Source organism: Labrus mixtus, chromosome 8, assembly GCF_963584025.1.
Source record: "Labrus mixtus chromosome 8, fLabMix1.1, whole genome shotgun sequence".
In the NCBI taxonomy this organism is placed as follows: Eukaryota; Metazoa; Chordata; class Actinopteri; order Labriformes; family Labridae; genus Labrus; species Labrus mixtus.
The window spans coordinates 3,092,322-3,105,073 of NC_083619.1; positions in this window are offsets into that span (position 1 = coordinate 3,092,322).

Below are 12,752 nucleotides of genomic sequence, written 5' to 3' on the forward strand. Positions count from 1 at the left end.
CCAGTTAGAATATTCCTTTTTTTCCTTTCACAACTAGAGGTGGGCGATATGGGAAAAATATCATATCACAATTTTTTTTGGGCAAAATCACAATCACGATTTTATCACAATTTTTTTCATACTGTTCTTTAGACAAATTTGTAAGTTACTGACCATTTCAACCAAACTTATGTCCCTGTATAATATTTTTAAATGCACAAAAACTGTGCTGACAAGTTTAATCTATTTGAAAAACATATTTTTGGAGGTCTGGAGGTCTCACCCAGAACATCTTTAGCAACAGAAATGTCTTTCCCTCAATTTGATCAATATTTATGCACAATTTTAAGGTTTTCCTCACCACTTTGAAATTATGATTTAGTTATGTGTGTTACGACCCCTAAATTAATGACTCGTTTTTTTTACCGGGAGTCGAACATAAATCAATAAGAAATTAAATCATTTCAAAGAAAAGGTTTATTTTTACAATCAAACAACGAAACAACAAAACTATAAGCTGAAAATCTGGGGTACAAAACAAAACCAAAAAGAAAGGTCAGCCACCCAAGCCAGCCCACACAGGGCCGTCGGACCGGGCACTCACCCTCTACCACCAAAACCACAGGATCCCTTAAAACAATGAACAAAAGCCGCGATAAAGGGATAAACACTCTACCAGGTTACTCAGACAACATTGATACTGAATAGACATTCTGTAGTGACTCTCAGGAGTCAAGGAGAGAGAGACATGAGAGCCGGGCAGTTCCTGCCTTCTTATTTGCACCATCCTCAATCACCCCCAACCATACACACCCTAGGGAAAAAACAAACGCAATTAGTCGACAGGTTACAAACAGTTACACATTACAACCAGCAGAGGGGGACAAAACAACATACAACGTAACACCCCCACCCTGTTTTTGAATATCGTAGACTGAAAGAACCATAGCTTTTCAGGCTGCAGTGTTCAAGAACAACAATTAAAGACGGGACAGCGCGTCAGCTACAACATTATCCCTGCCACGGATATGTTTGATCTCTATATTGAATCCCTGCAGACGCAAACTCCAACTCATAAGATGCCTGTTCTTGTTTCGCATTCTATGCAGGAATACCAGCGGATTGTGATTGGTATACACAATTACAGGAACAATGGATGAACCGACATACACCTCAAAATGTTCCACAGCCAAAACGAGAGCCAATGTCTCTTTTTCAACCGTGGAATACCATTTCTAATGTTCACATCCAGGAAGATTGCTGTCTGAGTACATGCTCCAGAGGCAAGGTCTACTTAGCCATTGGCGAGGGGTCCGTATCCCTTTGTGCACTGGTCTCATCACTCCTACAGCCATCCGAGGTGATCTTCAACACTTTGCTTAGCATTGATGACATCCCTGATGATCGGGGCCTCAGCTACCGTCCCACTGATTACACCTATTGGTGCTTAAGGGCTGAGAGCCCTCTGTTCAAGTTTGTCTGCGCGAACACCATAGCATCAACCGATGCTCGCACGGCAGACTTCCTTGGGGCAGTGCTGGGGGTTCTAGGGGAAAGGAAAGTTGGTGTGATAACCTGTGACCTCGAGGACGAGGCAATGGGATCAGAAATCAGGCTTGTGTGGAACACCATTCAGACACTGCTCCAAGGTCACTGTGATACAGATTGTCTATTGATAGTGAAAGTGTTTGCGAACACCTCGACACCATGGAGGAAACTGTGTTCCATCATGGTGAGGACCTTCGTAACGGTTCATGCTTACACTGACGCCACACAGGGTAGGTACACCGACAAAGTTTATCTTGTGGGTAGTGCTCTAAAGCCACAGAGCATGTACCTTGACCCTGCCCCGATTCCCGATCAAGCTGTCTACCAGGCACTCGCATTGCGGAGGGCGCATTCGCCGAGTCTCAGGGAAGTGATGCAAGAGGTAAGCAACCGGGTCAGAAGGCTAGAGGCGCTAGGCATAAGCCCAAATGCATCCTATCTCCTCAACAAATACAGCTGTTATGCGCAAGTAGGGCCAGGTACTGTCTCGGAGGTCATCGACCACGTCGCTAGACAAGTCTTCATTGATAGCCATGCGCAAATATGGACTTGATGGGGCGAACCCGTTCAAGGTTTATGGGCTGGAATCGGGGAACAAACAGCATGCTGTTCTCAAGGACATTGCTCAGTCACTTATCCCGCTATTTGCTGAAGAGACAGCATCCGAGATGGGCGGCGACCTTGATAAGCCTCTCACCAGGCCCGGACACTTCCCTGTGGGGGAGAAATGGCTCACCATCCAGCACAGAAACTGCTGACCACAACGGTCAACTGGTTCTACTACCCAGCAGCGGGCAGGTCTGCAGACGCAGATCTAGGTCCATTCTTGATCTGGACACCGCAAAGCCGACCAACTGCGTTAACTACTGCGTCATGGTCTGCATGCGACTACTCGCCAATCCAGCCATCGGTAACTGGTAGCATGATGTTAGTATGTAAGTTAATGGATTGCTGTCTGTTACGACAGTGAACTGGTTTCCATACAAGTAATCGCTGAATTTTTCTGTCACACTCCACTTAAGGGCTAAAAATTCAAGCTTGTGTGCAGGATAGCGTGCTTCGCTGTGAGACAGTCCTCTGCTGGCGAATGCAATAGGTCGCATTTGTCCATATTGCTCCTGATAGAGCGCTGCCCCCAAGCCTGTGGTGCTAGCGTCTGTATGCAGGATGTAGGGTAACGTGGGGTTAGCAAAGCCCAATACTGGAGCAGTGGTGAGTTTGTCAATGACTGTTTCGAATGCATGCTGGCATTCAAGATTCAAGATTTTTATTTGTCACATGCTCATACAGATGTGCAGTGAAATGTAAGGACTGTTCCGCAAGGCCATGCAATAAACATTCAAATTACTAATATGCATATATACAGTAAAATAGAATATAATGTAAAAAATAAAAAAATAATTATTCAGGACTCATTCAGGAGTCCAGCGGTCGTTGAAAGGATCTTTTGGGTCTTTTTTTGTTCTCTTGGTCGTTCGCAGAGGAGGGTAGCCAACTGTTAGATCATTTAATGGCTTGACAATCTTGGATACATCGCAGGTAGTATCCTGAAAACCCCAAGAATGACCTCAGTTCTTTAAGGTCCTTTGGGCTCGGCCATGTCTTTAACCCTCCCGCTTTCCTCCGCTTCCCGGGCTGGCGGTGCGAAAAAGGAAAGAATAAGAATATACGAAATAACAATATACGAGAAGGAGAACGGGAAGGAGAACGGGAAGGTGACCGAGACCGTGACGAGACCCCTCCCGCTGTCTGTCCTGCGCTTCCCCGGGCCGGCGGCGGGCCGGCGATGCGAAAAAGGAAAAAAGGAAAAAAAAATAAAATAAATAAGAATATGCGAGAAGGAGAACGGGAAGGTGACCGAGACCGTGACCGAGACCGACACAGAGGAAAAACAAAAGAATTAAACAAGAATTATTAAAAAAATAAATATAAGAAAGGTAATAAATTACTAAAGTGTATTTCTCCAAACACCGAGAAATAACAACAACAACAACAACAACAACAACAACAACAACAACAAGACAAAGTCAAAGACAAAGTCCAAGAAGAAGAAGAAGACGAAGAAGAAGATGAGCGAGGCCGAACTCCGCGCCTACCTGGGACTGCTGATCCTGGCGGGCGTGTACAGGTCTCGTGGCGAGGCCGCGGCCAGCCCGTGGGACGCGTAGCGCGGAAGGCCCATCTTCCGCGCTACCATGCCCCTCAAGAGGTTTCACATGCTCTTGCGACTGCTGCAATTCGACCGCGGACAAACTGGCGGCTGTGAGACAGGTGTGGGACTTGTGGGCGGCGCGGCTGCTCCTCCTGTACAACCCGGGGCGCGAGGTGACGGTGGACCTGCAACTGGTTCCGTTCAGAGGTGGAGTCATTTATTTATTTATTTATTTTTTGTCATTTTTTATGTCTCCTTTAATGTCTTGTGATGTATTTCATTTAATCATTTCTCGTGTAATAATCCTCTCCCCCAATCTCTCCCCTCCCTACCCCCCCGCCCCCTGGTCCTTTCTGCATTTGTGTGCACAAAATAAAAAAATAAAAAACTAATAAATAAATAAATGAACAAAAAATTTAAAAAACTACAAAAAAGAAAAGAAAAAAAAAGGCCGTTGTCCCTTCCGCCAGTACATGCCAAACAAGCCGGCCAAATACGGGATCAAGTCGTGGGTGGCCTGCGACGCCAAATCCAGCTACGCTTGGAGGATGCAAGTGTACACCGGGAAGCGGGCGGAAGGCGGCCCAGAGAAGAACCAGGGCGCGCGGGTCGTGTTCGACGTGACGGACGGACTGAGCGGGGGTCACGTTGTGACGTTCGACAATTTCTTCACCTCCTACGTCCTAATACCAAGTATTTTACAGATGTCTGACAGAACCTGCACTTGTCTAATGATAGCTTCAAGCCGTACTCCCTGAGACGGTCGAGGACCCATAGCAACCTTGTTTCGTGTTCCTCCAGAGTCTCTGAGAATATGATGATGTCATCTAAAAGACCATAGCCTCCTTCAGATTCATGTCCCCCATGCACTTCTCCATGAGTCTCTGAAAGGTACTTGGTGTATTGGTGATTCCTTGAGGCATTCGCTGGAATTCCCAGAATCCCAAAAAAAAGCTAACGTTATGCTATAGCAAACTACACCACGGTCGGATGGTATTGACGTCACTCTCATTATGCTTCAGACGAGCTCCAATAAACTAATCCACGTAGTTTAATAAATTGTTTATTAACCTAATAGTTGCCTTAACACAAAGATTAAACCTACAGGAGATCACAGACTAGTGAGAGAGTTCCCGGCCTCTGTGTCCGGCGTGATGACGTTTAATATCCCTGACAACCACTGTAGTCTCATTTATCCACTTGTTAGCAACCACCTTTTTAAAGACGCATAAAAACTTCAAAATTCACAAGTGGGGGTATTACCTAACATAGTTTATGTGGTCTAACAAAACACCAACATCTCTTAAGCTTTTGTTAACCACAGACCTTATTTCAGGTGTCTAACCACAAACCCATTCAATATCCCCATTGACTTTTAGACAAAAGTCCCCATGGTGCTCAAATGCTAACTCACTTCGGGGTTTTAGGACTCATTTCTGTGGCGCTCTATACAGGGGTGCAAACTTGTCACCTTTCGGCGAAATTCGCCGTTTTGGATCCCAATTAGGTCATTTGTGTGATTCATTTAGATCTGCAATGAAAATATTTGGAGGGAGGGGAGGGGTAAATCTGCGACGCGAGCTGTCATGCTTCTTGCGGCCGGCGAGCACGGTCCCGCGAACGTTAAGTCATTTCTGATTGCGGTCAGAGCGGTCTGATTGCTCAACACGGCCTGAAGAAAGTACTTCCGGGCCCTGCAGCCAATCATTGCAACGCGGTCGGCATGAACCTGTCCGCATTGTTACAAAAATCTTGGAGGTGCGCAGCTGGGCGCTCAGACCCTCCGCGCCTGTGGACCATTCTCGCACCGACCGCGATTGTGCAATATCGCCGCGCCGACCGCAAGAAGCATGAAACCTGAAACCTGATTCAATGAGTCAATGTGCAGCACATGGCTAATTTACATAATGTTATTTTCCCTTGAAAACACTGTGGAAAGATTTGAAGTCTGGCTAGCAAGTAGTGTTGCCAACTTGGCGACTTTCTCGCTAAATCTGGCGACTTTCCAAACCCTCTTGATGACTTTTTTTGTCAACAGCTACTAGCGACAAATCTAGCGACTTTTTCTGGTGTTATTGGAGACTTTTTTGGTGTAAGAAACTAACGTGAAAGCACGTATTGCTCTGCAGTTACTGTCCTCAACGAGCAGCGGGTGCTGCCGTGAGCCCCTCCCCCTTCCAAAAGCACTCACAAGCTGTCAGTGTAGCCTCGCGTAGCAGACCCAGCTGCAGTCAAAGCAGAGAGGAGACCCACACCACTCTGTGTCCACACTGCAACGAAGTCGCTGCTGTTCCCGCCCTGGCTTACAGAGCTACGTGTAAATGTTTCTTCACTTTCACACAAAAATAAAACACTGCATTTGACAAAGATAAAGAGATAAAGATACACTTTATTGATCCCCCATTGGGGGAATGGGGGACTCGCACAGTCTTTTGATTAAATTTGATATTCTAAGATTTAACAATACAGGACAAACATGATTTATGTAAAGTGGGTCTCAAGCAATAAAAAAAGTTCATATTTGGCAAATGGCCAATTATGCAAATTAGGCAATGATGTCATTTAGCGACTTTTAGGACAGCCAATAGCTACTTTCCTTTCTGAGGAGTTGGCAACACTGCTAGCAAGCCAGCCTTTATTTTAAACATCCAGTCTGATCATATTTACTGTTTGGTAGCCATAGGTAAAGATGTTGAGAGAAATGTGTGCTAGCTTGGAGGTAACGTCATACAGCTTTCTGGTTCATTATTATCTCAGGCAACATTAAAGTGACAGCAAATGTGACAGTGTCAACACATGTAATAAGGTAGACCAGAGGGAATATAAACTTAATGAGAATCAGCAGGAGCAAAACATCAGGTTCATATATTGATAATGTTTCATATTTTATGATAGAAGATATTTGACAATATTGTCATACTTGATGACTGATGACTGCATTATGTTCTCTCAGACACTGCTCTGAGAGCTACTTCATAGTGACTGCCCTTCACATCACCCCTTAGTAGAACATGGTACTGAACCTCACTGAAGCTTTATCAAAAAGTTAAAACAGAACATAGATATCGACAAGCAATTGTGTTTTTTCTTATTGTTTGCACTGCTTCTTTAGTTAGTCTGATTGCTAAAATCTTCTGTAAATTCACAATTTAAAGCTGATATTTAAAAAAAAAATAATAATCTTCCTGGGGGGGCATGCCCCCGGATCCCCCTAGGGAGTTTGGATTCATGTCACCTTTTTCATCCCTGATGAGTTTGCACCCCTGCCTATAATATGAGGGACAAAAAATGACTAAAGTATAAATAAATAAATGTTGGTAGAAATGCATACAATAATGTATAAATAAATAATGAAATAAATGCATCAATAAATATATAAATAAATATATAAATGCTGAAAACAATACATCATTGAATAAATAATAAATACACTTTGTTAATGAAAAAGGCTATTTATATATTTTTACATGTATTTATTCATTTATTAGCATATTTCTACAGTTATATGTATCAATGCATACATTTCCATTTATTTCCGTATTTTACATTTACACATCTATTTATTTCTGTGTCCAGGTTGTAAGAGGAAAAGTATATATGTAAATTTGCTTCTGTCTGTTTTTCAAAATTGACCAATCCTACTTCAGTAATGTTAGGACGGCCCACTTAATTTACATATTTACTTTTCCTTGTACAACAGGGACACAGAAATACATAAATAAATATATTCATATGTTTATTTATATATTCATTTTTATATGAATTGTTGCATTTATTTATGTATATATATTTATATATATATTTATTGATGCATTTATTTAATTATTTATTTATTTATACATTATTGTATGCATTTCTCCCAACATTTATTTATTTATTTATACTTTAGTCATTTTTTGTCCCTCATACTATAACAGTCAATGTTGTGTTTTGAATGTAAACATTCCAGATTGATCAAAGGAAAGAGAACATTCTAGAAAGACTTTGATGTGAACAGAATGTGTGGAATGAGTGGCTTTGATCCAAAGCTTGGTTCCATGAGAGCTGTATAAAGACAGTGACAGAAAGCAGGGTGTGCAGAAAACACAAGACTACAGACTACCCCGTCAATAGTTAGAACATGTCCCGAAGAAGCTCTAGGCTAAAATCTACTGGATACTACGACCCAGAAGGAGAACCGCAGATTTCCTACAAGGAGGAATTATCCAGGATTTTCAGGAGACACAAAGCTCCCTGTAAAGAGAGAAGAACCTCCGATAGTGATACGCACAGTGTCGAAAGCTTCGATCTTAGCATAAAGTACAGCATAGACGTTAGCGGTAAAGCAGACGAAGGCCATCTTAGCAGCACAAACAGTGCAAGACAAAGCCCCCACAACTTAAACAGCGACAGCAGCCTGAGCAGCAACACAACCATGTACAGCTACAGACACAGCAACACAGACACACTTGACAAAAACGACAGACACAGCAACACGGACACACTAAAAAAAAAAAACAGACACAGCAACACAGACAGACTTAGAAAAACCAACAGAGACAGCATGGACAGAGAAAGCCAGAGCCCCACCATGTTCAACTCAAGGAATCTTGGCTTTCTCTTCTTTGTACTGAGTCTGTGTAGTGGACTTACTTTTTACTACTTTTTTGCTACTCCAAGTGACAACCTTCAGGAGTCACAACACTCACAGTTACCTGTCTCATCAACGCCGAATAATAAGGACATGAATTCAGCATATGAAGACATGGCAGAGCAGCTGAGACGTCTACAAGATGAGCTGCAGAGTCTAAGGAAAGACATAAACACGCTGCGTCCTATAGGGAACACTTTACCAAACTTTGCTCTGCATTCACAAGGAGCCAGTATTATACACCACTTGACGTCTAAGACATATTTCTACTTGGAAAATGATCTAACATTCTTTGGGATATCATTTGGGATATCACGCTCTGTAAATCCAAACTGTATAATTCAGGGACGCTCAGAACTAGTTCCAGGAAGCTGCTGGTCGTTCAAAGGTGGGCAGGGTCATCTAGTGATCGCCCTGTCCCACCCCACTGCCATTAGTCATGTTTCACTAGGTCACATTTCAAAGACCTTGTCCCCAACTCTTACAATCACCAGTGCCCCAAAGGAGTTTACTGTCTATGGTATGGAAACTGAAGAAGATCCAGGAACCAAACTAGGAAGGTTTCTTTATGATGAAGATGGAGATCAGCTACAGACTTTCAACATCCCTAGTGGGGAAAACAAAATCTTCAAATACGTGAAGCTGCAGGTCGAGAATAATTGGGGGAATCCTGATTACTCCTGTCTGTACAGCTTCAAAGTCCATGGGAAGATGGTAGAATGAAACTCAGAGGAGGTTGACATGTAAGTCAAGGTGTCTGTGAAGTTGAATCATACTCCAAACATTTGGCAATTTAAAGAGGAATAATTCAAATTATGTGGAAGAATTTGCAGCTATGAAAATATAAGTAAATGTAGCTGATGAGGCACCTGTGCAGGGTGGTTGCGGTGGGTGGGTGGGTGGTTCCTGGGGGGAAGTATGGTGAACCTAATTAGTTCACCATATTTCCTACCAGCGGAACTTCTTCCCTGCCAGGTGAAAAGACACTGCTGGAGGCACCATGTAGATCTGAGGAGATGTGGCTGTCTTCACTGCAGTGTAAGTCATCCATCATTTGTTGGTATTTTTGTGCTGCATGTTCCGAAACACCGAGCCATAATTAGTTTGATTTGATCCTAGATTCACCTTCACAGTGGGCAGCATGGTGGCGCAATGGTTAGCACTGTAGCCTCACAGAGGTAGGACTGGTGGTGTTTCCGGCTCCATCTCCAGTTCTCTCTCTGTGTAGAGATCGCATCTCTCCATGTTAGCCTGGGTTTACTCCGGGGGCTCCGGTTTTCTCCCACAATCAATAAAATGCCCAGGTTAATTAGAAACACAAATCAATAAAGAATGAATAAATCAATGAATAATTGACTGAATTTATTTGTCTCTGCTTGTTTCATACTGAACCTAAAATTCTTATCTGCAGTAATGGTAACTTGGTATATGAACTTATATTATAAATTCACGATAATATCGACCCAATGTATTGAAATGTGGACTGCAGTATCCATTTTAAACACTAGGTGTCATGGCAACATGTGTTTGAGTGTCTGCATAGCTCTATCATCTGTGTATTCAACAACTACATGTTCGTGAAACACATTACTATCAAGTCTTAAATCAAATTTGACTTACCAAGGGTTTAGTTAAACGAACGGTGCTCTTTCGAACACAGAACACAAATCACTTCAACAACTTTTTCTCATGTAAGGTAACTCCACGCAGCCACCGTCACTCCGTTTCGTTCCAAAGAGAACTACTCTTGGAGATTCAGCTCAGACACAGAGAAATGTGGGCGGGTCTAATTTTAGATTGGCTAATTTAGTCAAAATGACATTAAGATTGACAGGTGGTTTGACCGATCACAGATGTTTATTAGCATTTAATACACAAAACAATATTTATCAAAGCACTTTTCTTATATTAAAGCTGACATTTTACAGATAATTTTAGTTTAATTGTCTTATTAATGATAACTGTTTTGATACAACTTAAATCAATTTATTACACTATTTCCAATATTTAAATAATAAAAGTGAGAAGGTAATGGCACTAGTAACCCTGGGTTACACATGGGATACGTCTGCCTGTGTTATTGGTGCTTCTAGTTTCTTTGCCAACTCTGGAGGGAAAGATGGGATGGGCAAAGGGTCAAGGAAAGCTTTAATTGCTGCATCATTTTTTTTATTTATTTTTTTATCAAATTGGGAGATGTACATGTGGGAATAAAAATCTTTAATGTATTGTTAATTTTAGTGTGGTCTATGGTGACATCTCCACTGTCTGTCTGTATTCTTGTTATATGTCGTTTAGCCCTTTGCCCTGTAGTTAATTAGCCAATAGCTTCCCAGCCTTCTCACTGTGTTCAAAGGTGCTTTTATTTTAAACAACAGATTTGGTGTTTTTTAAGTGATAAGTAGGTTGAACTTAGTCCTCAGTTCACAGATGCCATGCCAGATCTTTTTTGTTTGCTGACTGTATCAACAGGCTCAATAATACAGACTAAAACTATAAATGGTAAATGGACTTGAGCTGATATAGCACTTTTCTCATCTTCTAACTACTCAAAGCTGTTTTACACCGCAGGTCACACCTACACATTCACACACTGATGGTAGATGCTGCTATTTAAAAGTGACCATCAGAAGTAACTAATCCCATTCATGGATACAGCGGACATGTAGCTGCAAGAGCTGGGGATCGAACCCCCGACCTTCCAGTTGAGGGACGACGACGACTCTCAACTGAGCCACAGCCGCCCCGAACTATATGCACCAAGCTTTGTTCTGTGGATGGATATGATGAGATGTGGTTGTAAGATGTGTGTGGTTGTGATTTTAGGTCGGATAAGAGTTGTAATTTTCTGTTCTTCATTGCAGTGGTCTTTATGGAAACAGCAGACCAAAGAATGCTGCCTTGACCAGGACATTATAAAACATTTTTCATGCATGTGTTGGTATATTTTTGCCAGTTTGTGTGTACAAAACTTTTGTTCATTTAAAATACAAGATACTTCAATCGTGTTAGGAAACCATTTTTCTGGATTAGTCTCTTATGTGTCCTGATCTTTGTGAGGCATAATGTTAAAAAAAAGTCTTTCCACATCAACCCACATTAAATGCCTCACCAGACTGGCCCTCATTTATTCCTTTATTACTTTTTTTTATTTATTCCTGTAGACACTTTTTATGGCCTGAACAATTGAACATCACAAAATGTTCAAACCACATGACATCAGTTTTCAATGACTCAAACACCTCATCCCTTTTATTAACATCTTCCATGTCGACCTCAAAGTAGTTATACACTTTAGCTTTTCTAGTCTTCTACAATACTGAAGCTGCTTTACACCACGTGTCACATCGACCCATTCACACCACATTCACACACTGATGGCAGAGGCTGCTATTTCATCAGTATTAACTATTCTCTTCACAATAAAGTTCTTAAATGTAACAATTTATTTATGTTGATGAATTGTTTAAAGATGTATGCTGCTCCCTCTTCTTGGAATCGGTTGCAAGATACTTTAAATCTTCGGGAGCTGGTTTCCTTGAATGTTTTTAAAGGTCTTCTTAATGATCTGGAGGCAGAAACATCTGACTGTAGATGTTTTAGCTAACTCGTATTGCCCTTTTTGATCGCTTTGTTGCTGATGACTTATGACAGATTCTGATAAATGGTTCTTTTTGTGATTCCTGTATTTATGTGTTTTACGTCTGAAACCCTGTAATTGTGCTGCTGCCTGTCTTGGCCAGGACGCTCTTGTAAAAGAGATTTTTAATCTCCATGAGACTTTTTCCTGATTAAATAAAGGTTAAATAAAAATAAATAAATAAAAAGATGGGGCGCTGGTGGTGCAGCTGGTGCAGTGGTTAATGCGCGCGGCCCATGTATGGAGGCTATGGTCCTCGAAGCGGGCGGCCCAGGTTCAAATCTGGCCTGTGGCTCCTCTCCTGCATGTCAATCCCCTCTCTCTCTCTCTCTCCCTGATTTCCACAGTCCTGTCTCTCCATTGAAGGCACAAAAAGACCCCAAAAAATAAATAAAAAAAGATGCTCTATTAAATGGATGAGAATGGATGAGCTGATCTATTTAAAATTTTAAATCTATATTCTGGTATCTTTTTTTTGTAGATTTTTTTATTTCATTTTTTTATTTAAACTGTGTGACTGTGTTCACTTTTTTGTTTGCAATCTTTGCTCTCTGCTGCTGTAACACTGTAAATTTCCCAGTTGTGGGATAAATAAAGGATTATCTTATCTTATAGTGATAAAAATTGGAAAAACATTATAAACATAAAAAATGCGAAGCCAGTAATAAAATGTTGTTTAACAAAGAAAAAAAAAATGTTGATGAAGTTACTGTCACTATGTAAGTATTATAAATGAGTTGCATTACACTCCCTGTCTCTAAACTGTGTGTGTGGGAGTTGCTGTGTAGGAAGTTTAAAAACAT